Source organism: Bos indicus, chromosome 24 (genome assembly GCF_029378745.1).
Source record: "Bos indicus isolate NIAB-ARS_2022 breed Sahiwal x Tharparkar chromosome 24, NIAB-ARS_B.indTharparkar_mat_pri_1.0, whole genome shotgun sequence".
Classification (NCBI taxonomy): Eukaryota; Metazoa; Chordata; class Mammalia; order Artiodactyla; family Bovidae; genus Bos; species Bos indicus.
Window position 1 is genome coordinate 60695771 of NC_091783.1, and position 23924 is coordinate 60719694.

Genomic DNA, 23924 nt, shown 5'->3' on the forward strand with positions numbered 1-23924 from the left:
TGATCACTGACTCACTGTAGAACCTGGACCCATCATCTCTCAATTTCTCTGAATCTCAGAGTTCTCATCTGTACGGTGAAGAGGGCTGGTTAAGATGACCTCCAAGGGCTCCTCTAATTCCAACTCTAAAAGCTTCCAAAGATCCATTAACAAAATTCACCACTGGCTGACTTCTATCTGAAATTAGATTCTGATTGAGCTGGTGAGTAAAAAGAAGACAATGAAGCTGACGTCCGAGACTCTTTAACAACTAAAAGCTGGAGAACACAAGCAAGCTGGTGAGCAAACACAGTGAAATCCACATCAGGTCCCTCTGCTGGGAAAGCTACGAAGCCTGGAGGTCCTGAGAGTTTATCCGCAGGAGGGTCTTCATTCCTGCTGCCTCTTGCACTCAGAGCCCCCCAAGCACCAACTCGGAAGGGATGGGTGGAGGGGGCGGTTATTCTCGGGACTCAGATCCCACACGGACATCGTCACCAGGGCCCTTCTGGCCACTGAACACAACTTTCAGGGTCACCCTGATCCAGGGGTTCACTGGCCCCGGAGAAAGGGCATCACTTGGCTACTTTCCACGGAGAGGGGAGGCGACCTCTGTCCTCTCGAGAGCCCGGAAAGCAGCCACAGAAAAAAGAAAGCTGATTCAAAGAGCTGTTGAGCTCTCTCAGGACTTAGCTCCCTGAGCTGCTAGCTCCATGGAACAAATACACCAGCTTAAGTGGGAAAGCTCACGGGGGAAAAAAAAGTGACAGGAAAATTGAGGACTTGCTATAAAACTCATCTTCAAAAAGCCATGATTATCACAATAGTGTGTCACCTAAGCATTATTTACAAACATCCTTCTGCACAATCCCCGTCTTTGAACCGCCCTCATCTAGAGACACCGCTATTACTCAGGATAGCGTTTTAAATTAAGTAGTAAAACGAGGAGAAACCAGGATTTTTCAATCAAAACTCTGCCATGAATATAATTAAAACTGACACAGGGAAACAGGTATCAAAGAGAAGGAATCTGGCTTTTTACCTTCATGCTGGTAATTCCTACTCATCAGTTGTACAATTCAGCTTTCAAAGACTGTTTTGTGCATGACTCGTTGGATAACCCTCAAAACTGGAAGGGGAAGGCGGTGTATTAGAAATGGAAATTCTTATATTTTGCTGAAGAGAAAAAGGAGACTTAAGGATATTGAAAGGTGAGCGCAGTTGAGTCACAATGAACCCAGATCGCCAAACTCCTTATTTCAAACGCTCCTCCGGGACGCCACCCAGTAAGTCTCGTTGATTTCATTTCCGTGGTGAAACCTAAATAACTTTTATATCAAACGCTGTTATATATTTTGCCCGGGCTTCGCCTTTCAACTTCAGGGCCTCAGAACACTCTGATTTGAATCCGGGCAAAATGAAGTAAACAGCAAAAGACTTCCCTCATGGCTCAGCCAGTAAGGAGTCTGCCTGCAGGAGACCCGGGTTCGATCCCTGGGTTGGGAAGATCCCCTGGACAAGGAAATGGCACCCCACTCCAGGACTCTTGCCTGGAAAATCCCATAGACAGAGGAGCCTGACAGGCTACAATTCACGGGGTCTCAAAGAGTCAGACACGACTGAGTGACTTGACTTCATTTCAAAATGTATTTCCAACTGCCACGTAAATGGGATTTTTCTCTCCAAGTAGCCGCAGGTCCCTCGCAGTCCGTCGTCGTTCCTGCAGTCAGTCCGCCTCCTAACCCACTGTTACTTTGTATAAAGGACCACGCCTACCCTTCCAGGCAAGTTCTAATCACACCGAGGCACAAAAGCAGCAATCACCCCACTCTCCACTTCCAGGCCCTGGCCAGCAATCAAAAATCTGACTGTGGGTCTCTGTTCATTCTATTTCTGGGTGATACCATATCGCAAAACACCTCTCAGCCTCAGCCCTGTTGATCAATAGTCGTTTAAAAGTAAATTTGTCATGGAAGTGTATAAACATCTACATTCAATAGTGTTTGCCAAAGTAATGCATTTGCCCCGTGATTATAAATGATCAAATAAGTGAAACAACACAGCAGCAGCAAAAACTGCGCCAGTCTGATAGAGAACAGGCTTCTGGACACGGGGCGGGACTGGGGAGGAGGGGGGGTGCGGTGGACAGGGAGAGGAGCGTGGACACGTACACCCTGCCGAATGTGAGACCGCCACCGCTGGGAGCTCGCCGTCTGTCGACAGGGGAACTCAAACAGGGCCCTGTAACAGCCTAGAGGGGCGGGATGGGGAGGAGGGTGGGAGGGAGGTTCCAGCGGGAGGCGCCATGGGTGCACCTGCGGCTGATTCATGCTGATGTTTGGCAGAAACCACAATATTGTAAAGCAGTTATCCTTCAGTTAAAAACATATATATTTTTCAAACTGTTCTAGTCTGTGCTGAGGTGGTGGGTATGAGCCTGGCTTTATTTCTGCGATCTTCACTGTTACTAAATCTACTGAAATAAATGAAGCAGGGCTAGAACCCAGAGTGGAGCCGGGTAGGCAAATGCTCTGTCCCAGACATGGTCTGTCCCAACCCTCCTTTCTCACAGCCAGAATCCCCTCCCCCGAGCCAGCCACCCCAGTTTCCAGGACCAGCCCCACCCTCCGTGGAGACACCGGGGTGGTGTTGGTAAAGCCCCCCGGGACCACCCCCTCCCAGCCCCTCCGAGTGCTGGCTCCGCTGTGACCTCCTGCCCCGGCTCCACTGCCTATACCTGAACCCTCTCTTGGTTCCTTAGCCCTCGGCTCCGAAGCTCACTGGACTCCTGGCTGCCTCTCTGTCCCTTAAGCCACCTGGACCTGCTGTCCCTACAACCATGTGACTCTGAAACGAAATCAACTCCAAATACTCATTGGAAGGACGGGTGCTGAGACTGAAGCTCCACTACTGTGGCCACCTGATGCAAGACCCGACTCACTGGAAAAGACCCTGATGCTGGAAAGACTGAAGCAGGAGGAGAAGGGGACGACAGAGGATGAGGTGGGTGGATGGCATCACTGACTCAGTGGACATGAGTTTGAGCGAGCTCCGGGAGTTGGTGATGGACGGGGAGGCCTGGCTTGCTGCAGTCCATGGGGTCGCAAAGAGTCAGACATGACTGAGCGACTGAACAACAACCATGTACCCCAGCTCAGGGAGCCTGTCCTGAGATGCTGGAGACTCTAGAAATAGTCTCCAATTCTGTCTCCCTCAGCCTCCTATTGCAACCCCTGCCACGCCCTCCCCCTTACCTCCCACCCCCACCCCTGGTCCCAACCTCCTGCAGCTCCTCCAGTTTATCTGGAAGTGGACTTCCGCCCATGGCCCTCACCAGGCACTCCTTCCAGGCCGGGCCTGACTCTAAGAAAAGATCAGCGGCTTCTTCTCAACCAACGCTCTGCACTTCAGACCTTGTTCCTGCTTAAGTGCCTCTGTCTGAGCCTAACTATTGACTCGTGGAGACAGAGCTCTTGAAGGCTGTCCTCCTCCTCATCCTCGCTGTTTACCTGGGATCGGCCAGGGGCCTGCACACGGCCGTCTATTAATTGCCTGTAGACACCATGATGCAGCAGATTGCACTCTTTTCACACAGAGACGAGGAACCTGGGATCCCATTTTAATAAGAAATGTGCTCAGGTTCGGCTGGCAAGACTGGGGCAAAAGCAGGACCAGATGAGGCTGACCTGGCCTCCTTCTTAACGTATGAATCCTATCTGGGGAAACCCTATGCTGGGTCAGTTACCGAGTGCAAGAGGACGGGGAGGCACTTTCTAAGCCACGCGGGCTGCTCCGATGCCCCTCGGACACGAGCCCATTACTGAGGGGGGCTGGGGCTCCCCGGCGTCCGAGTCACCTGCGTGCCCCGTTCAGAAGCCGTCTCGAGCTCACTCCACCTCGCAGAGCAGGACAGGGTAGGCATTTGCTCAAATTCCCACTTGAGTACTTCTGATAAAACCAACTGTTTCAAATAAAACTGGAAGGGCTTTTGTATTTCGCACTGGTACCATCTAAGTTCTGGGTTTCAGGCTTAGTTGACTTAAGTGAAATCAGCAACAGAGCAGGAGAGGGCTGTCTGGGTGCTGATCCAAACCCTAAGCTGCTTCCAAAGCGCTGCATGACTCTCAGAGACCGCGTTCCCAGGGGCTCCATGACGCAGTCATCAGAGACGCTCCATCACAGCTCCCAGTTCTGGAAAGCTGAGCTGCATCCCTGTCCAGCGGGAGCATATGCCACCCTCTGAAACGCACTTGAAGCTGTGGCCTCAATGAGCATCAAGCTGTCTGCTGGGGAAGAAGGCAATGTTATGGGTTGAACTGTGTCTCCAAAAAAGATGTCCAACGCCCGGGAGCTCAGAATGCAGCTGGAGTGGGGAACAGGGCTGCTGCTTGTGTCATCAGCTAAGATGAGGTCACACTGCATTAGGGGGACCCCCTAATCTAATAGCACCAATGTGTTTAAGAGAAGAAACACGAGGAAAGAAGGCGGTGTAACGACAGAGGAAGAAGACATCAGTGATGTATCTATGAGCCAAGGTTGCTGGCAATAGCAGACGATGAAGAGGCAAGAAAAGATCCTTCTTTACAGGTTTCAGATGAAGTGTGGCCCTGCCCACACCTTCAACCTGGACTCCCAGCCCCCAGAAATGCGAGACAAGATTCTCTTGTGTGAAGCCACCCAGCGTGTATGACTTCGTTACAACAGCCCTGGGAAAGGAGAGCACAGGGTAACCGAACAACCGGGGGATCACAAAGACCTCTTGACTGAGAAGCAGCACCAAGGAGGAAGGAGGAAATACAGACGGTCTCCAGCTGAGGATGGTTCGATTTAGGATTTTTTGACTTTACAACGGAGTGAAAGCAATGAGCACTTGGGAGAAACCAAACTTTGGATTTTGGATTTGCTCTTTCCCCAAGCGAGCAATTCCAGGTCCGCTCTCGTGGTGCCAGGCAGTGACGCTGAGCATGGCTGCACGTCAGCCACGTGACCAAGGGCAAGCAGTCACTCTGTACCCAGACAGCCATTCTGCTTTTCACTCTCAGTACAGCATTCAATAAATCATATGAGACAGTCAAAACTTTATTACAAAATAGGTTTTGTGGGGGGCTCCCCTGGTGGCTCAGATGGTAAAGAGTCTGCCGTCCATGCAGGAGACCCAGGTTCCATCCCTGGGTCAGGGAGATGCTCTGGAGAAGGGAGAGGCTCTGTGTGCAACGGTTTTGCCCAACGGTGGGCTCGTGGAAGTGTTCTGAGCATGTCTAAGGTGGGCGAGGCTGAGCTACGGTGTTCAGCAGGTTGGGTGCAGTCAAACCACTTTTTACTATGATATTTCTGACGTACGATGGGTTGATTGGGATATAACCTGGCTGTACGTGTTTGTGACCAGGAACGCCTTTCATAGTGTGGCCGCCTACCTGGCTGAACTGGAGGGAGACAGACAAGGCCCAGCATCCCTGGAAGGAGCCTTCCTTCCCCTAAGAACCTAGACCATCTAACTCAGGCCCCGAGGAGGGGAAGGAGCAGGGCAGGGGTGGGAGCTCAGAAATGAAAGGTTTCATTCCTCCCCAGTTAAGCCAAAACCCTGCCTCCTGCATCCCGGCCCCCAGTCCCTTCCCTGCTCACATGCTTACAGAAGGACCCTAATGGGTGTTTTCACAGCCATGATCTGGTGTAATCTTCATACGACAGGGAAGGAGGGAAAGTATTATCACTCCCATTTTATATGCAAGGAAACTGAGGCTCACACAAGATCACAAATGCAATGACCACCCTGCAAAGAGGGTCAGTTAACAAAGCAAAAGGCATGGGAGTGGGCATGGGGAGTGGGGGTAGGAAAAAAGCTCTAAATTTCATCTTAAAAAAAAAAAAAAAGACGGGGTCAAACGAAAGTTCCAAAGGGAATCAGATCTGTTGGCCTTGGAAAGCGGACCTTCATCTGTTCAGTCGTTCCGACAGCGCTGCTGCGGACACGACCCGCTGATTCTTTGACCAGATTGGTCGAGGGTCTCTGAGGAGAAAGCCCAAGCACGTAAGAACCCTGGCCTTCTGTCTCATTCGGGGCTTCGCTGTCTTCAGAAGCGTCTGCGCAAGCAGAGGGCCCTTCCCCGACCATCACCCTGAGCAAGCCAGGCCTCAGGGAGTGAGAGGCCGGGGGACCACAGACCCGCGTCCAACAGCCCGTGATGACTGACGGGCCAGCCCCTTCCCCGAAGTATCACCCTGCACAAGCCAGGCCTCAGGGAGTGAGAGGCCGGGGGACCACAGACCCGCGTCCAACAGCCTGTGATGACTGACGGGCCAGCCCCTTCCCCGAAGTATCACCCTGCACAAGCCAGGCCTCAGGGAGTGAGAGGCCGGGGGACCACAGACCCGCGTCCAACAGCCCGTGATGACTGACGGGCCAGCCCCTTCCCCGAAGTATCACCCTGCACAAGCCAGGCCTCAGGGAGTGAGAGGCCGGGGGACCACAGACCCGCGTCCAACAGCCCGTGATGACTGACGGGCCGGCCCCTTCCCCAAAGCATCACGGAACAAGAGCAGAGATGGCAGGGATGCAGCGGGCTGGCAGGCACCCCAGGAAACGAGAGGGTTATGCCACAAAGCACTGGGCAGAAGAGCTGGGTGGAGAGCTCTGACTCCAATCAGCGGACTCTTCCATGTAGTATAATCCTCCCCCTCTGGAAAACACCCGTCACTGGTCACCGAGAAAACGTGCCTTTCCCACCCCCAAACCCGTGGCCAAGATGTCAGGCACAGAGACCTCAGGAGTCACCACTCACCACCCCGAGAAATTTCCTCTGCGAAGTGCCCTCACTCCCCATCTTGTCAGCTTGAAAATATTAAACACCACTGAAGGAAATTTAAGGTTTCTTTTTCAGATTTAAATGTCTACTTATTTCAAAATGAATTAGTAGTTCTCTGGGTTTCATAATGTTTAATTCATTAATGATAACTACAGCTCGAGAATTTGAAAGGGAAATTGCTTTCAGGATAAAATTAAATCTGAAACGCTGAGCGGTGATTCACGGCTGTTCCTATCTAAATTACTAATCCATGTGACAGACCTGGTTGGCAGCACAAAAAAGCAATACTCTTTTCCCCCACTGCCTCAGAGACTTTGCCGAATTGTTTTGCAAACCGTCTAAACCCAAGTCCTAAATAATCCCCTGCCAGCAGCCTCCATTTCATTGCAGAATCTAGTTCTTAGCATCTCTATTGCCTCAGAGAGGTTCAGGATGGACTAATACTTCGGTGCCTCAGAAAAAAGAGTTTTCTCCACATTCGAGTCTAGATGTACAGTCCGATGAATTTCCAAGGCAACTCATTTTAAATTTAAGGCAAGTATCTAGGTGGTATCTGTCCTCCTGAAAGAAACCTCCATAAAACTCTAAAAATGAGAGCTTTCTTTTAGTTTGCAAGGAAGGCTGGCTAGCTGAGAGTCAATTACGTATACCCCTGCTGGAACAACTGGGAGCTGGAACAAACCCTGTGGTCCAAAAGACAAGATAATATGAAGCTTCCAAAGCTTCCTGCAGCCCAGGTTATGCTGCCTCCTAGAACGTCACCTAGGTCTGCTCCTGCGCCAGCAACAGGGTTCACACCCTGACCAGGGTGGAGAAGCAGGGATGCTTCTGACCATGTGCCCCCAAAGGAACTCAGAGACCAAGGTCCCACAGGGCACATCTCCCTGGGAACTGTGGTCCAGACCACCCTGAAAGCCCAAAAACTGGATTCCCCCATCTCCAATCTCCCCCTCACTCCCCCCCACCCTGCATGCTGGTCCTCAGTGGCAAGTCAGACCCCAGGCAGCCCTCAGGAGTGCTCCTCCACGCCAAAGCTTTAATATGATGCTGCCTTAACCCTGGGGACAATCCACGGAAGGCGCCCTCAGGGTCCCCATACTGCAGGACAAGGCGAGTCAGCAGACATGCGATGCACTTGCCCAAGTTACAGGCCAAGAACATAGCAGAGCCAGGACACACACCACACTTTCTGCCCCGTTGCCCATGCTGTGGACTCTCTGAGCACGCCACCCTCAGCTTTGAATATCCGACTTACTCCTTACGACCGGGCAGTAGGCCCACATGCCTTCCGAGGTCTGCAGGCCCTCGGGCGGCTTGGTTCACTTCCAGCTTCTCCATCTTCCGCACACTCTGGCTTCTCCAGACTACGCACCTGTTGTTCTCCACCTCTCCTCCCAGGAGGGCTCCCGAGACCCCCTTGGGTATCCCTCCCCTCCCCCACTTTCTGCTCCTGCAGTGCTACGTTCATTCCCGTCGTCAACCACTCACGGCTTACTGTTGACACTGGGGCTTCCCTGGTGGCTCAGCTGGGAAAGAATCCGCCTGCAATGCGGGAGACCTGGGTTCAATCCCTCGTTGGGAAGATGCCCTGGAGAAGCGAAAGGCTCCCCACTCCAGTATTCTGGCCTGGAGAATCCCACGGACTGTACAGTCAATGGGGTCACAGAGTCGGACACGACTGAGCAACTCCACTCTCACTGACACTGAGGGCACATGTGGGTCTCCCCGTCAAATCCACGAACTGCTTCTCCAGGGCAGCGGCTCTGGCTCTTCCATGACCGGCCCCCGCACCCACAGCAGGGCCGCAGAGAGGCAGTCCCTAACCTTTGCAACTGACGAATGTGCCATGACAAACGTGTTCAAAGCCAAAGCAGACCACAGACCCAGGGGCTTGTGCCACATTGACTCAGGACCCTTACAAGTGGAGAGGAAGAGACGGGCAAGGGGTTTTGTGCACTTTTTCAAAGCTCTGACTGTCAGGGAGCTTTTTTTCTCCATCAAGCATTCAAACATGGCAACCACGTGCTGGAGAGAACACCTAGCTGTCTGCTCACTAGCTAATGGGTTTATGAAGCAAGCCTGTTTCCGATTTTAAATCAGCAAGGGATAATCTTTAGAGGGGGAACTCAAGAGTCACCCATGTGTTACAAAAGCAAAGAGATGACAAACAATCCCAGCTCCAACTGGCTTTTATTGTTGCTTCCTGGCAGCAGAAGCGAGGGCAAAGAGATACTTGGAAGCAAGAGGTTTTGTAGCTGTCGGCGTTTTTCATTTTAAGGAGAGAGTGTGTCCACTCCCCACAGCTCTTCTGTCGACCCTTCTGCAGGGATGAGTTCATGCAAAGCAGCCGGGACTCCCCACAGCACCAGTCCCGACCATTCAGGTGTCCATTCCTGACCACGAACTTGGCTCAAATAAACCCCGATGCCACTGACATACAAAAATAACAACAAAAAAAAACAATAAAAAAACAAAAAAAAATAACAATTGCAACTCATGGTAATCGCTTAAATTATAAGATAATGTTCCTAAATGTTCCTCAACCCCTTAGAATAGTTGCGAATGTCCAGTGAATGCGATTTCTCTGCTGCTGCTGCTGCTGCTGCTAAGTCACTTTAGTCATGTCCGACTCTGTGTGACCCCATAGACGGCAGCCCACCAGGCTCCCCCGTCCCTGGGATTCTCCAGGCAAGAACACTGGAGTGGGTTGCCATTTCCCTCTCCAATGCATGAAAGTGAAAAGTGAAAGTGAAGTCGCTCAGTCGTGCCCGACTCTTAGTGACCCCATGGACTGGAGCCCACCAGGCTCCTCCATCCATGGGAATTTCCAGGCAAGAGGACTGGAGTGGGGTGCCATTGCCTTCTCCGGTGATTTCTCCTAGGTACTGTGAAAACACACAAAAATACACTCTATTGTTATGTAAATTTAACCTTCAGGTCATACCCTAGCTAAAACAAACACTACATTAAATCATTTTCCCTCACCTACTCAGAACTTAACGAGCCCCTGGGGGGCATTCTGGATGCCCAGGACTCTCTTTCATAAACTCTTCCAAGGAGACTCCTGGTAACAGGATCACGCGCCATGCTGGGTGTCCTTTCCCTCCACCTCACCTGCAGCCAGCACAGGCCCTCAGAGCAAGCTCCTGACCCTAGAGGTTGGCCTTCACCCAAGTGTTGCCTTCGGTTCACAGCAACTATCTTTGCTATGTTCAGGGGTGTTGCTCCCAGGGAGAAGCATTTGCCAAATATTTTCTAACTTGTCTCTTTTCTTCCCCGTTTATTCAATGTCTCGAGAGCAGCCATGCCTGCTCAGTGTCAGCTTGGAGACCTCAGGACAGAGGGCAGTCCAGCCCAGACACCCTTAGCTGACCCTGCAGGGCACCCACTGCCCTGGGCATCCAGAGAGGCCACCTCAGGTGACCAGGATAAGCATGGGCTTTAGAAGCACCTTCCAAGTTGTCTGCTAAATGGATGAGATGCATGCAGCGTATTTTGCCTTGCGGTTACGCAGAGGAACGGTGCGGGGCAGGACAGTCAGGACCAGGCGCTCCGGGCGGCTCCACAGAAAGGGCACGCAGCCCTCTTCCCAAGGGACTGAAAAGCAGGCAAAGAGTTGCCCATTCTTGAGTTTCTTAGGGTTCCCACTTTAATGATTAAACAGAAAAACTGAAAAGCATCCATTGTTCATAAAAACAACCTTTCATAAGCATGTCAGGTTCTCAGAAAAGGTTTTTAGAACATTCTAACATCTTGGTTTTCTTTGGAAGGAATGATGCTAAAGCTGAAACTCCAGTACTTTGGCCACCTCATGTGAAGAGTTGACTCAATGGAAAAGACTCTGATGCTGGGAGGGATTGGGGGCAGGAGGAGAAGGGGATGACAGAGGATGAGATGGCTGGATGGCATCACTGACTCAATGGACGTGAGACTAAGTGTTCGAACTCCGGGAGTTGGTGATGGACAGGGAGGCCTGGCGTGCTGCAAGTCATGGGGTCACAAAGAGTTGGACACGACTGAGCGACTGAACTGAACATCTTGGTTAAGCTTGTGTGTTCTAGGAATATTCTAAGTTCTCCATTTCTTTGTAGGAAGGACTAGTTCAAGGAACTCCAGTCTTAACCATTTCCATCACCACAAAATTCTAATGAGGGAAATCCACAGAAACGCGAAATTTCTCTCAAATTTTCAACTGCTAACAATACAAGGAACCATGAAATAAAGACAAAACGGGAAAGTGTATAAGCAGAAGCACCTTTGGACAGGAAGCCACGACAGCAGTCGCGTAACTGGGCTTCATGGCAAGCATCTGTGTTCCGTGATACAGACTTACACGCTGAGCTTGTGCCTTCTCAGTTCAACTCAGGAGGGAAAAGGTGGGCACGTTCGCCAGCTCGAGTCCTGCATCGCCATCTGTCCTTCCTACCACATCCTTCCACCCCTCTCAAGCCTGTCCTGGAAAGAAAGAACTGAAAATACGGAAATAGCACCTTACTGGACCCGCAGCTAACACGAGTCCCCTGCTTTCAGGATTATACAGCTGGGGTGGGGTGGGGTGTAGACAGCACAGCAGGAAGCCTTCAGGGGCCAGACTTCACTGCAGCTGCAGCGTGGCCTGTGCACTCCAAACAAGCTTTACCGATCACAGCCTCTGAGGATGGGATTTATTCTTGCAAACACACACAAGCAACGGCAGTTTAAAAAATCTTCCTGTCCACGTCTGCTCACCTCCCACAGAGCCCGTCTCCACCAAGTGCTCTCACCTGCTCTGGTCTCTTCTACCCAAGGATGAGAACAAACTCCCTCCTCAACCCAGCTGTTCCTTACCACTGCTTCTTCACCACTGGCGCGGCCCCTTCACACCCCTGCCATCCCCCCAAAGTCACGCCCCGTGTGTCTCCTCAGAGCCACTGCCTGGAGATTCTGCTTCAGGACATCACTCATCTCTCCTTTCTTTCAAGGATGTGGAGAGAAGAAGACTTCTTTTAAGTTTAACCAAGAAATGGAAAGGATCAAAGTCCTATCTTCCCATCAGAAAGTTTGCAGGCCTCACTTACTCAGTTCCAAGAGAGAAACAAGTCAGGCCAAAGTAAGGGACCAGCTCCACCCCAGGAAAAGGCCCAGCTGGAACTGAGCACCCCCCACCTTTCTGGATCCTTTCTGGATCTGCCTTGCTTTGAAGCTCCCCTTACTCCACCACCCATCCTCAAGTCTCAGCAGAGCCTGTACCAGCCCGACCACATTACTCCCTGCATCCTCTTTCTCACCTTCCCTCCGTCTGACCCCTCCACTCTCCTCCCCCAAGCCCTGCACCTGCTTCTCAGAGGGGTTGGTAGAAGCCTGAATCACAGGGTTAGCTACTACACCCTTATGGAGGTGAATGTGTAACCCTACCCAAGGGCACTCACGTTTTAGCAAAGGATTTTGTGGCTCAGCTGGTAAAGAATCTGCCTGCAATGCAGGAGACCTGGGTTTGATCCCTGAGTTGGGAAGATTCCCTGGAGAAGGGAAAGGCTACCCACTCCGGTTTTCTGGCCTGGAGAATTCCATGGACTGTATAGTCTATGGGGTCACAAAGAGAGACGACTGAGCAACTTTCACTTTCATGGGCATAAAACCCACAAGGAACAAACAACTAATTTATACTGATTGTCGGTCTCAAACACATCATTAAATTTCTCTGCCCGCTTCCGATTCCTCCCTCGGCCTTATTGGGAGAATGGGTGAGCTAACACGTCCATAACACTGAGAACAGCACCCAGCACCTTACGTGGGTCATGCACTGGGTTATCAGTATGAACCTGCACAGAAGCGCCCCGGAGAGATGAGAACGTGGAGTGACCTGCTGGGATCACAAGGCTGATCACAAGGAGCGGAGCAGGGATACAGCTCCGAGTCCACAGGAACCAGCTCATGCCGTCTTCTCCACACCACAAGGAATGAATCTCTAATGGTAAACCAAGGCCGGCAGGTGGCGGGGCGAGAGTGCGCCCGCAGGGGGTCTGTGGTACGCCGACAGCAGAAGGTCAGAAGGAAGGGCTGGACGGCCGGAGCAGGCATCAGGTGATTCCTGCAGCGCGGCCTGAGCCGCACAGGCTCAATGTCCCATCGGAGCTCACTCAGCCGTCTCTGAATCGCAGTGACCTCAGGCTATCAACTCACCCCATGTAGACCCAGATTCTCCTGAGTATAAAATGGAAACCGTTTACTCGGGAGGGCGTAAGCCCCTTTCACCGTGAAGTGTTCGTGGCAAAAGGCAAAAGTTTTCATGAGGGAGCTTCCAGAAAAGGGTCTTGAGGTCAGGAGGGCAGCAAATCAGTCGGTGTCCCCCGACATTCAGAAGGGGGATTCATAGAACAGCATGCTAGATATGAACATTTATTTTAAAAAAAACTTAATACCAGAGCCAAGAAATATTGCTAATGACCTTGATACATATGGTTAACATTTCTGAATGAATTCTGAGCAGTCTGACTTTTAATCGCCAAAACACTGCTGAAAACCTACTCATTTCCATCATATGTTACAAATCCATAATCAGGCCTCCTTTCTCTCTAGCTTGTCCTACGTCGGGAAAGCATTGACTATTCCACCAGAGGAGACTTCCCTCGAGATAACCTCAATATCCTCAACTGTCACATAATTCAGCAGCTACTCACTGCACTATAAGCCTGGGATGAATTTCTGGTATAGAAACAAAATGGCAATAATAAGATAAATTCTATCATAATAAGATAAATTATAATTCTATCCTGACCAGAGCACAGGGTAACTGAAATGAAAACTAGATTTTTAGCATTTCATATTTAATATTATGTCCATTGAAGATGCTTGTTTTCAGTATATTTTGCTTCTAATAGCAGTTATTTTTTCTTTTTTTAGATTTTTTTTTATGTGGACCATTTTTAAGGTTTCTATTGAATTTGTTACAATATTGCTTCTGTTTCATGTTTCGGGTTTTTTGGCATGTGGGATTTTTACTTCCCTGACCAGGGATTGAGCTGCCTGCACTGGAAGGCAAAGTCTTAACCTGGGAGACTTAAATAACACCGGACCAGCAGGAAGTCCCGGCAGCAATTGCTTTTTATTTGTACTTTTCAATACTGTGAAGTTTTGCAAGATCAGTGTATTATCATGGACTGGCACACTGATGCTACTGGCTGAGTTTCCATTCTGTACTTGATACACAGCTTTGAGCAAGATGCTAAATCTCTCTGTGCCTCAGTTTGGTCATCCAAAAAATGGGGACAAAACCTGCTCCTATATTACTGTGAGGATCACACTGGGTGACTTGAGTTTGACAAGACACTAGATTCAGTGACTGCCAAGTACATAGTCAGACCACCTGACCTGCCTCCTGAGAAACCTGTGTGCAGGTCAAGAAGCAAGAGTTAGACCAGGACATCGAGCAACAGACTGCTTCCAAACAGGGAAAGGAGTAGTCAAGGCTGTATATTGTCACCCTGCTTATTTAACTTATATGCAGAGTACATCATGAGAAACGCTTGGCTGGAAGAAGCACAAGCTGGAATCAAGATTGCGGGGAGAAATATCAATCACCTCAGATATGCAGATGACACCACCCTTATGGCAGAAAGTGAAGAGGAACTAAAGAGCCTCTTGATGAAAGTGAAAGAGGAGAGTGAAAAAGTTGGCTTAAAACTCAACATTCAGAAAACTAAGATCATGGCATCCGGTCCCATCATTTCATGGCAAATAGATGGGGAAACAGTGGAAACAGTGGCTGACTTTGTTTTTCTGGGCTCCAAAATCACTGCAGATGGTGACTGCAGCCATGAAATTAAAAGACGCTTACTCCTTGGAAGAAAAACTATGACCAACCTAGACAGTATATTAAAAAGCAGAGAGATTACTTTGCCAACAAAGGTCCGTCTAGTCAAAGCTATGGTTTTTCCAGTAGTCATGTATGGATGTGAGAGTTGGACTATAAAAAAAGCTGAGCACCAAAGAATTGATGCTTTTGAACCGTGGTATTGGAGAAGATTCTTGAGAGTCCCTTGGGTTGCAAGGAGATCCAACCAGTCCATCCTAAAGGAAATCAGTCCAAATTCATTGGAAGGACTGATGCTGAAGCTGAAACTCCAATACTTTGGCCACCTGATGCAAAGAACTGACTCATCTGAAAAGACCCTGATGCTGGGAAAGACTGAAGTCGAGAGGAGAAGGGGACGAAAGAGGATGAGATGGTTGGATGGCATCACTGACTCAATGGACATGAGTTTGAGTGAACTCCGGGAGTTGGTGATGGACAGGGAGGCCTGGCGTGCTGCAGTCCATGGAGCTGCAAAGAGTTGGACATGACTGAGCGACTGAATTTAACTGAAGTACATAGTAGCAATTTTTTCACTTATAAAAGCACAAATCCAATTCAAAGATATTTAATTACCCAAAATTTTGCAATCTCCATACTTAAAGACTGGCAGGCCTTAGCTCTCACAGCACTGGGGCCAGCGCCCCCACTCGCTCCTCCTCTTCCAACATACTAAACTCTCACTATTCAGAAGTGAGTTATGCGCATCAGCCCACTGAACATTCTCTGAAGGAGTAAAAATGCTTTCTCCATAACCCAGAGAAAGTGGGCTTGTTTTCTGAGAAAATGAAATAGGCCAGAGCCTGAACCAGCAGATTCCAGTTAATCAGTACTACCTGCTAGGAGTTTTTTGAGACTGATGGAGCCAAGATTCTATTAGTAAACAAACCTCAGGAAAGGAAAATTAAAGCTGCTTTACTCCCCAAAGTATTTTCCTAATCTATCTTAATAAGCATAGTTTCATTCTGTTTATTCACAACCATTTTTCATACCATACTAAATGAATTTTGTCTGATTAAGTTAATTTTAGAAATATAAATATGAATTTCATGCTTCTACTACTATTTGCACGCACTTGGGCTCTAAGTCTATTTTGTTCCCTGAAAACCTAACTCAACATCTTACCTTAAACCCAAAGGGAAAACCCCTGGGTTGAACAAAAAGTTCGTGGCAATGTGCCCTGAGACTGTCCTTGCAGCCACAACATAACAGCACATCAGGAGAAGACTCTATCAAGACAGTCACCACGTCTTTCCAACAGTAGACAAGTATAAACGAAGTCAAAGGTAGTAACCAACACATTACACTTCTGAGTGCAGACACAAGATGGGCTGTCAAGATGCAGTGTCCCCAAAGAGTGCACTGCCCTTAATCAACCAGCGTCCATGAAGACATCCAAAAGGGCACGGGAAATACAAAAAAAGTTAGAGCTCTGCAATCCCTAAGGAGACTGAGGACTAGTTAAAGGCGCAACAGTTCACACTCATATTTACTGGTCAAAAAAAGAGTAAGTTAGGTCATCAGAATGCAAAGAAGAATAAGGTGGACCCAGCCCTCAGAGAGCCCGCAGCTGGCCATGCCCAGGACCTGCACTAGGTCTGACAGACACAGAAGGCAGTAAAGGTCATTTTTAGGGGCCATGACCAAGGCTTCCAGGGGTGCAGTCAGTAAAGAACCCACCTGCCAATGCAAGAGAGGCAAGAGACACGAGTTCGATCTCTGGATTGGGAAGATGCCCTGGAGAAGGAAATGGCAACTCACTCCAGTGCTCTTGCCTGGAGAATCCCATGGACCAAAGAGCCTGGAGACCTACCGTCCATGGGGCCACAAAGAGTCAGACACAACTGAGCACACAGACTTAAATAATAACTGGGGATTCAGTGAAGGGATCTGAGCAGGGAACTAAAGGTAGAGTTATAGTTTGAATGACAGGGTGGAGTAGAATAGAGGAACAGAAAGTGTGTGCACACAGCTGTGTCCGACTCCTCGTGGCCCCAGGGACGGCAGCCCACCAGGCTCCTCTGTCCCTGGGATTCTCCAGGCAAGAATACTGGAGTGGGCTGCCATTTCCTTCTCCAGAGGATCATCCCGCGTCTCTGGCATCTCCTGCGTTGGCAAGTGGGTTCTTTACCACTAGTGCCACCTGGGAAGCCCAGAAGAATAGAACAGAAGGACAGGATTGAACACAAGAGCAAGCAGGTTGGCTGGCCGCAAGCCAGGGGTTGGTGAGGTTCCCAACCGGGGCAGTGGTAAAGAATCCACCTGCCAACGCAGGATCCCTGTGTTGGAAAGATCCCCTGGAGGACGAAATGGCAACCCACTCCAGGATTCTTGCCCAGAAAATCCCATGGACAGAAGCCTGGTGGGCTACAGTCCATGGGGTCCCAGAGAGTCAGACGCGACTGAGCACACACACATGCTGGCCAGAGTGACCCGGCTCAGATGAGGAAAGGGTCTTCCAACCAGGTTCCCCGTATTCCAGGCAGGGTCCCATAGATAGCAACCCTCATGCACAGTCTGTAAAACATTTTAAATCTAGAGGAGATCGTAACCAGTCTGGGAGTAACACACAGAAACCAAGCTGTGTGACGACCTGAAGTCCTGCACTGCAGGCGGATGCTTTACCACCGAGCCACCAGGGAAGCGCCAACATGGAGTCACAAACCACTTCCGTTTTCAACACATTCAAGCGCCCTCTGCTCAGGAAACGTTTCCCTTGTTCCCACCACTCTTTTGACCTCTGTCCTCTCGCAGCCAGCCCTCGAGAGGGTCTCTCTCCCACTGGCGACACGGTTCAGCCTCAGACTCGTGATGACCACGCGGATGTGGGTTACCCTCCAAGTGGCGGGTCTGACCTCGCTGCTAAATTTCCAAAGTGGACTCCTGATGTGTCCCACGTCGGTGCTTCCCCTGCAGTTTGACATTTGTTACCACCCTTCTTCACCCAGGACCTCAGACTTGAGAACCTGTTTCCCTCTCACCCCTCATTCAATCGGTCTTTGAAATCCCACTGGTTCTGGCTCTGGAACGCCTCCTGTGCTCATGCGCAGCCCCCACTCCCGCGGCCCCTCTCCTGGAGTCCATCTCCCCGCCTGTGCTCTGGCCCCCACTGGCCTCCCCACCTTCGTCCTCCCACCAATCCACACTCATTGCAGCCAGATTAAGCTTCTGAGAGCACAACTCCACACCTCGTCCTCCCCGGCCCCCACGTCATCAGTGGCTTCCTGCCAAATAAATTCCAAAGCCCCTCTCCACCAACCACTCTAATCCTCCCCCCTACAAGTCCTGCTTACTCCATACTTCAGTCAGAAAGCATCTTTTGTTGTCCAGAAGAGAAGATCCACCCTCCCTTACACCTTGTTCCTGCAGAAACGCCACTGCACCTGCCCGCCTGTCCAGATGACTACCCACCTTTCCAGGGACTGTTAAATGCCACTTCTTCCAGGAAGCCATTCTCTAGCAGGAAGCCATCTGTCCCCCTCTGAATTCCAAGGCCACTTCATCCAGTTATCACCTGGCATTTGAGTCCCGTGCATACACACTGCTCTTCCTCCTACAGAGGTAACCTCCTATATGTGTGTGTTAGTCACTCAGTCGTGTCCGACTCTTTGTGACCTTAGGGACTGTAGCCCATCAGGCTCCTCTGTCCATGGGATTCTCCAGGCAGGAATACTGAAGTGGGCTGCCATTTCCTTCTCTGGGATCTTCCCAACCCAGGAATCGAACCTGTGTCTCTTACATCTCCTGCATTGGCAGGTGGGTTCTTTACTGTCGGAGCCATCAGGGAAGCCCCACCTCCTATATGAAAATAATCAAAACAATGCACTAAATTAGCACTTTCTTACAAGGAAGTATTTGTGCCAAGAGTTATGGAAGACACAAGACCATCAGCTGACAGCTTAGCAAAGAAATGATGCTCAACCCATGCAAAAAATAATGCAATAACATCAATAACTCTTTTTAATTATCATATACAGATGTTAGTTGAAGTCATAAAAATACAGGACATCTCAGAGAAAGTGAGTCATCTTAACAGAATGGAAAGTCTGCAGCAGCACGCCGCAGTGGCTTACAGCATAAACCCTGGAGCCACTGATGGCGGGGTTCTAATCCCAGCTCTGGCGCTGACTCCTCTCGTGACCCTGGGTAAATCACTTAGCCTTTCTGCGCCCCAATTTCTTGAAAATGGAGAAATTAAATTAGAGATATTAATAGTAGCTTCCCCTTAAGACTACTGTAATAATGATGCCCGTACTGTATGCAAAACACTTAGGAGCCCAGCACAGAATTAGTGCCAGCTGTATCAGCTTGTGGTTCAGTCGCCCAGTCGTGTCCAACTCTTTGCAACCACATGGACTGCAGCACGCCAGGCCTCCCTGTCCTTCAGCATCTCCAGGAGTTTGTCCAAGTTCATGTTCACTGCCTCTCATCCTCTGGGCCCTCTTCTCCTGCCCTCAATCTTTCCCAGCATCAGCGACTTTTCCAATGAGTCGTCTATTGGCGTCAGATGACCAAAACACTGTATTAGCTACTCTTAGTCTTATTATTGTGAAAATGTTTTGTATGGGATGAAAAACAGAAGAATCAAAAATATTTGGTTCTTAAGATTTCTTCTAGAAAAAAGAGAGACTTTACCATCTTAAAGTCATCAAGCCAAATCTGCTCTGTCTGCTGAGTGGGAGTGTTTGCTTGACAGGACAGGTGACCTTCACCGGGGTGGCTCTTTGTACAGTGGACTGAACCCTGCGAACAGGGCAGGCTCGGAGACCACTGACTCCAAACAAAGGCTTCAGCCAACGAAGGGCTCACCCACAATCTGCCGTTGTGTCCTGCAAACAAGCCCGCTGTTGTCATCCAGACGGGTGCCAAAGGAAACCGTCTGACTTACGCATTCCGGACAGCGGCTCGACGTAGACACACCACAAATACAGTCAGCGGCTTCAGAGGAAATCTGGTACGGGGCGCCGACTCTGGTCTGATAAGCGAGCCTTTGGGTTCAGCTTTTTAAAGAACACTACTCCACCGCATTCAGCAGCGCAGAAGCATATGTGAGTCCATTTTCAAAGTCCATCACACCATATAGAGATTTACTTACTAACGGTGGGGAACAGCTGTGACTACGGGGTATCAACATCTGTCATTTCCCCCCCAAATAGGAAGATGTAGTAAACATAAATTGCCACAAATATTTGAACTTGAACTTGTGTTGCAGACACATATTCCTACCTGGGGAAATGAGAACTGCTGGGACATCTGATGTTTTATTACTTTTTACTGAAAATATTTATAGCTCAGGGCTGCTTGTTATTCACAGGTCAGAATTATTAGACTGGTAGAGTAATAAATCCACGTTTATCACCCTCTTGTTTTCTGATAAATTTTAGAAAGCAAAAGAATTTTAGCAGTAAGACTGATGTTACCTTCACAAGAACAAATAAACAAACTCTCATTGTCCACGGTTAGAGTGTCTGCTTTTACTCACTACCTGGAATACTGGCGCGGCTGCCCCACACAATCCCAAGCGTCAGGGAAGGTTAGGGAGGCAGTGGGTACGGCTGTTTAGTGGCTAAGCCTGTCTGACTCTTTCCACCCCACACACTGCAGCCCACCAGGCTCCTCTAGCCATGGGCTTTCCCAGTGAGGATACTGGAGTGGTTGGCCATTTCCTTCTCCGGGGGATCTTCCTGACCCAAGGACTGAACCCACGGCTCCTGCATCGCAGGCCGACTGTTCTACCCCTGAGCCGCCGGGGAAGTTCCCCTGGGAAGGTAGACTGACTGCCGAAACACATGCCCCAGGCCTCCCTGGCTAATGCCGTGTGGTTCAACGTCTTCACACTGCAGCCCAGCGCAGCCTGGCACACGAGGCTCTGCTCCACATGGTCATTCAGGACCCAGGCTCCTTCCCCCTGTGACTCCCCCGTACCCCAGGGCTTCCCGGTTCTCCCCGGCCCCCTGCAGCTGGCCAGCAGGCCAGGAAGAGAGTCGAGGGGCAGGAACACCCCGCCTCTCGACACCTCTCATTCCTACATACACCCTCTTGGTGAGAACCAGTCACGTGGCCCCGCCTCCATGCAGAAAGTAACCCAGGACCGCGGGTGTCAACTGGGGCAATTCTGACTCTCAAGGGGCACGCAAAAACGTCTGGAGACATCCGTGGTTGCTATAACTGGGCAACAGGCACCTAGTGGGCAGAGTCCAGGGATGCGTCCCCCAGGGCACAGGACGGTCTCCCCACAACAGAGTGAACCAGCCCCAAACGGCAATAATGCTGTTTTGGTAAGCATCGAGCCAGTTGTCAGAACTGCATGCACATCAGTGCTTGGATCTCCCGCCATTTCCCACTACCACACACTCTCACCAATCCCAGCAAATCCACATATCGATAGTCTGTTCATCTGCTGCTTGTTGGTTCCTCCATTCACTCACCCAAGCTCTTAAACAAGACAAAGTCCTACAGTCAAAGAATTCACAGTGGAGCAGGTGAGTCAAGCATATATAGAATTATCAGATATGGGGATAAGTGGGATTTAAGGGGGAAAATGGAAGGAAAATTTAATTTTGCTTGAGAGAGTTGGAGGAGAATCCATAGGACAAATGGAACAGGAAAGATGTCTTGAAGGAAGCATATACTCATGGTTTTCCATCAGAAAGCTGTGTTTTTATTGGCAGGGAGGAGTGGACAAAAAAAGTGGTTCCAGGAAAAAGGGAACCGAAAAAACAAAGGAATGCCAAGACGAACGGATATGATTTATTCCCTTTTTGTTTGGGGGGGAAATAAGAACTAGGAGAGGAAGGTGACCAAAAACTGCCCTTTGTTCCATGCTTTTTAGCAATGTATTCATGAAAGTCTCAAGTTCCCAGCCACACACACGGGCTGTCAGTCAAGTGGTCTCTAGAGAAACACTTCCCACCGTCAGACTCCATAGGAACTTGTTAGCACAGGGCAAAGTCAGGTAATAGCCAGAAACCTCACTGCAAATTTCCCAACAGGACCTGTCGGGGAGTCCTCCAAACCACGCTGCCGCCAAGCCAACATGCAACTGACTCAGGCAGATGGCTGACCAAACGCGTCCATCCTTGTTCCCAAGGACAGGACAGGGCAGAAGGCAGATCTCCTCCTAAATTACACTGCACTGAGCCCGTTGGGTTAAAACAGGAAAGTGTTGCTTCTTCCCGTCTTGAATCCCAGGAGCGAGAGTGGCTCCCAGCTCCCCAGAACAGTCCTCCTGGGTTTATACCCCGGCTCTGGCGTAAATTCACTGTGTGGCCTTGAAGAAGTTACAGAAGTTTCCAGAATCTTAGGAAACTTCCCTCCCAAATAATATACTTAAAGCTCTTAGCACTTCACCCGAAACAGATAATAAACATGTGTACCATAGCCATCTCCTCCACCCCCCAAAACTGTCTTTCAATTGTCGTAAAACGCACTGTAGAAGCCACCCAAGCTTGGGAAGAAAAGCACCTGATGGGCTGTCATGTTGTTTTGTAGATTATTAACAGCAACTTCAATTTTCTTGGGCAAGATGCTATTAATCACAAACCAATCCCACCATGTGAACAACCGTGGCTCTTATTTTTAAAGCTAAAATTAAAATTTTAAGACTACCACAGTCCAACACAATTATTTACCTCATTGTTCTTTTCACTCACATTCTTCCTCCCTCAAACTGTTGTCTCTTATTTTTCTCCGCGACCAGCTTTGGGAAAACAAAGTGTATCTAACTGTACCATAGGTTACACTGAACGACACTAGTCACCTAGCACTAAAAAGCCTCATAAAAGGAAGATACCTGCTTCTTTTCAAGTCAGAATCTCTAAAGAGAAGTTAAAATGGGAAGGAAGCAGACTGCAGAACCCGGAGGCAAGTCAGCCCGTGCAGAACCGCGTCCTCCTACGGTGAGGGGAGGCACCTAGGGTCCTGGCGAAGTTGATGCTGACCACGTTCACGAAACGTGGAAACCAACGTGCATGGCGACGCCTTCTGCAGTCAGTCAAGCTGCTAAGTCACTTTAGTCGTGTCCAACTCTGTATGACCCCACGGACTGCAGCCCTCCAGGCTCCCCCGTCCATGGGATTCTCCAGGCAAGAGTACTGGAGTAGGGTGCCACTGCCTTCTCCGAGTCAGTCAAGAACAAGGAATAAAACAAAAGCTGAATCAACCAGAAGACCGAGGCTGAATCACGCCTAGACTTCAAAATTGATTATCACTGCCCTCCTAATTTACAAGGAATTCTAAATTGTCTGGACAGCATCTTCTTCAATTTCCACTGCAGACTGGACTTGACCCCGAGAGGATGCTATTCTAAGGAGTACATTAAAGACAGGGCTTGGCATCTGCACGGACAGATTTCACAAACAAGGTATAATCAGTCTGGAGTCAAATCCAAAGTGTTCTTTTTAACTTCTTAGTAAAGACATTTTTCCTTGTACGTCAATGAACCTCTTGTAGGTAAGTATGACTGGCCTGAGATGCAATTCTCAAAGACTTTACTTATTATTCTGATATAAACTTAAGGTGTATGAACAATTAATTTTTGAGAGCTCTGAATCCACTGTTGGGAAAAAAAATAAACTATAGATTCTGCAAAGAAACACTAACTGTCTGAACTAATATTTAGCATTTTGTGTGTAGAAATAAACACAATTTTAGTAAATGAGTTCTGTTTCCCTAAAGATTCCTCTTCCATAGATAAACTGCTTACCTTCTTCTTAGGTGAAGTAAGAAACCATGAAGAAATCTGTCTTATCAGGCACATGAGGGAATATGAGTTCTCAGTGTACACAATGATGAAACGGGAGTCTGATGGGAAGGTGATGTAAACGTCTGACAACTGCCCTTGGGTGTTCTGTGCTTGAGATTTACAGAACTGGCAACCAGCAGACTAATTACTGTTTCTGGCAGTTTGTTGCAGGTCCTAACATCCCCAGATAAACAGTTAACACTTCTCAAGAAGAAACAGAAAACAAAGGATTACCACTTGAAGCCGCAGCTAAAGACTAGAAAAATCTACGGCTTATCTAAGAGCCTGATCTGGTTGCCACCAACCAACCCTCCAAATTAGTAATGAAGATTCCGAAAGACGAACACCGGCCAATGGAAGCCCAGTCCTGGACACTGCCACCCAGGATCACGGGGCCAGGTCTGGTCCCCTTCCCAACCCCCGCTTGGAATTAACAGACTCAGCAGGAAATCCCTCCCAATCTCTGGGAGGAAAGCACTGTGAACACAAATGCCCCCATCACAGCCCACCCCACCACCACATTTACACACGGGCACGTTCCAGAAGCATCCCGCTGCAACAGAAGACA

At 49.4% G+C, this 23924-nt stretch overlaps 1 protein-coding gene across 6 annotated transcripts in view; it reads right to left on the minus strand.

Annotated features, from left to right (window-relative positions):
• The window catches only part of RNF152 (ring finger protein 152), a 79243-nt gene that overhangs the window by 44489 nt on the left and 10830 nt on the right, over positions 1-23924 (minus strand). The window contains exon 1 of one of the 6 annotated variants that reach the window (XM_070779139.1): positions 18025-23923. The exons of the other annotated variants lie outside the window; for them this stretch is intronic. The gene's annotated coding sequence lies outside the window, so the exon portion shown is untranslated. Of the gene's footprint in view, positions 1-18024; position 23924 lie in introns of those variants that run through there. 6 annotated transcript variants of the gene reach the window in all.